Source organism: Priapulus caudatus, unplaced genomic scaffold, assembly GCF_000485595.1.
Source record: "Priapulus caudatus unplaced genomic scaffold, Priapulus_caudatus-5.0.1 Scaffold76, whole genome shotgun sequence".
Classification (NCBI taxonomy): Eukaryota; Metazoa; Priapulida; class Priapulimorpha; order Priapulimorphida; family Priapulidae; genus Priapulus; species Priapulus caudatus.
In genome coordinates this window covers 179621-182658 of record NW_014577137.1, presented here as the reverse complement: position 1 = coordinate 182658, position 3038 = coordinate 179621, and the positions used below count along the sequence as shown (strand labels likewise).

General features: G+C 42.9%; 1 protein-coding gene across 1 annotated transcript in view; it reads right to left on the bottom strand.

Moving 5' to 3' along the window:
• LOC106821516 (ATP-binding cassette sub-family A member 8-A-like) overlaps positions 1 to 3038 on the bottom strand; it is a 27145-nt gene that overhangs the window by 22623 nt on the left and 1484 nt on the right. The gene's annotated exons all lie outside the window — the stretch shown is intronic.

Here is a 3038-nt window from a genome sequence, read left to right as displayed (position 1 = left end):
CTGTGGTTGGCCTTGTAAGCGTTTTCTAGTTCCGCCTCGGTAGCAAAGAGTTCAAAGTACGGCGGGCTGCTAAAGAGAAAATGCTGCCTTCAGTATGTGTGGCTTAAAAATAATAATGTAGTGCCTGTACCATGTAGCAGCTACTGATCTTGCCTAAGACTGAAACAAGCAATATGTAACAACAAACATTTATGCTCATTCAATTACAAATAATGAACGAAATAACACAACATATCACTGATGAGTGATGATACTACCCGCCAGTTGACTCCGATATTTCCACGTGTTTGATTTGAACCCCAAAATCTAAATGCTGATCTTTTTTTTAACGTAATAATTGGTTATTGGAACCATCAGCCATAACATTCTAGGCGGATTACTCCAGCATATTTTGCCACGTGCAGATGAGAACATAATGCAAAGCAAACAGCTCCCATGCATCTCTCCATCAAGAGCAGTGCGAGTCTGAACCTGCGCTGCACTCTAGCGAGTGTATCCATAGCAGCCACCATGAAGGCATTCACGGCGGTCGTATTCGGCGTCGCTCCATAGATGGACGTCAGCGGCAAGAAATTGGTGGTGTTGTAGAGGCTGGCAGAGGGGTAGCTGGGAATAACGGGCAGCTCATCGACCTTCTGTGTCATTCGCACTGCCACTAGGATGGCGATGAAGAGAAGTGGCGTGTAGATCTCCTGTGAACGAACGAGAAACACCATCGTGGCAAACATGTTATAAAGTAATAGGATCTCACATTTACACTTACAGGCTCTGCAATGTCATGTAATTTCCAGTGGCTCTTATACATTGTCCATTGCAGGGTAAAAAATACACGGGAGCGATGAGCGATTCGCTCTTCAAACCTCCGAAATCGCTGCCGCAAAACAAATTACGAGAGCGAAAAAAATAAAATTTGAAAAAAATCGCTCTCGTAGCTGGGAGATCTGGCAGATGTGCGAGTTGAAAAATGCGAGCTGCGAGCTGCGAGCTGAAAAAAAAACAATGCGTCTAAGCAAACAATGCGAATGAAACAATCAGTGCAGACAAATTCTCACACTAGGGGCATAGCGTACCTAGGGGCGTAGCTACCGTAGCACTATAGGGACCAAGTCTGCTAGCTGTCATTAGGTGCCCGATTAGGTGAATTTCACAACACGGAACAACCATGTTGTAATTAGAATGACTCCATTTTTACATTCGCCCTCTTTCGGGAATCACTATACAACTAATGTATATATTTTCACACAGTGCCCAGAGTGTTTAAGCATGTTTTAACATTGCGGCACAACATGGTAACAATGACAACTGCGATGTGCTATAGCAAGACGATATAATTACCAGAAATGCCATCGAAATTTGTGAGAACAGGTCCAGTGGTATATCCAACCCTTGGTGCACCTGATTATTCATCTAAGAGTGTCATTTTGCCAACAACTTGGGCTCACCGCAATCAAGACTTGCATCATGAACCCAGCTAATATAACCTATGTAATACCCTAACACACTACCCAATATAGTAGCATAACTTAGTGCACGACTAACGAGACCGATATCAGCCAAACAGATTTATCGAACCTTTGAAACTCTTGCTGACATTCACGATCCGGATTGCCGCCTTATCTTTTAGTTCCTCAGGGATTGGCTCGATGTCTCTGTCAATGTTGGCCGCGTCGGTGTAGTCCACGGCGGGGACAGATCTCAGCAGGCTGCTAGTCTCTCCTGGCCTCACGGATGGGAACCAGTACGATCGCTTCAGGCAGAACAACGGATGCAGCCTCTGTCCATACTCGCCTAGAGAAACAAGAGTGCAGCTCACTGTAGGTACCGTGTCCATGCCAGGGAAAAAATATAATTTTTTTTCGAGGACTCAAATTCTCGGGGGCTCATTTTTTCATTTTCGGGGGGTACTTTTGACATTTCAAGGGCTACTTTTTAATCGTCAAATTTAGGAAATTATTGCATTCCCAATGCCTTATGGTTCTCGAGTTTCCACTGGAACAGTCGGAAATATCACTTTCATAATACGCATGAAAAAATCACCCTCATCATCAATATTTCAGGGGCGATTTCGAACCTAATGAGGGCAAATTCGCCCGCCGTCCCAATGCATTTTATTCGCTGGTAAATGCCAACAAGAAATGGGGAAGAGATGTTCGTACCTATTGTAGACTGTTTTTTAGTTAGTCTTTTTAGTGCTTTGCTAATTAAGTGACCCCTACACACGTGGAATATAATGTATACATCAAACGTCATTAAAGTGGCATTGATAACTCATCTTTGAAGGAAACGTTGATCTTGGTGCCCCTAAAACTTCCCGTGGTATCCTAAAATTTCTAAATGAAACCAAAAGTAACACGTATTGCATCTGAAAAATCAAAATCCCACAGCTTCTCGCCCTACGCACCTGGAATGATGTTTTCAAAGTAAGCAGCCAGCAGCAGGTAAAGCAGCGTATCAACAGCCATCATGATAAGACAGTTGGAGAACGGAAATATTCCCTCATTCACATTGTCCAGATTCACGCCTCCGGATGTTGTCTCCAGGAGGACAGCCTGGCATAGAGGAAAAACAACAGCAAAGATGAAGGTTTACATTTAAGGTGCCTATGTGCCTCACCAACACAACCAAATTTCGTTATTATTTTAAAGTATTATTATGTGCGTTGTATCGTACAATAAACATTTCCATAGTCAACTATATGTATGATCAGGAGTGAATAAAAACTGTTGTTGTTATTCATGCCTGATATGTACTATGTATAAATATATTTTTGAGAATGTAGTTTTGTTATGACAGTGTATCAGATTATGGCATATTTATCGCTACACATGCATGCACCCACGCACACACGCACGCACGCATGTGGGGAAAGACACTTGCGCACACACATGGACCCACGCACACATGCAGTACATTAGTAGTAACCACTTGACGACCTATTAACCTACATAAAAAATGTTACTACTCCAGTCGACAAGAGAGGGGGGTCCGATGGGTTACCAAGTTTACAAGTTACAATGTACAAGTTGCCATAGTTACCT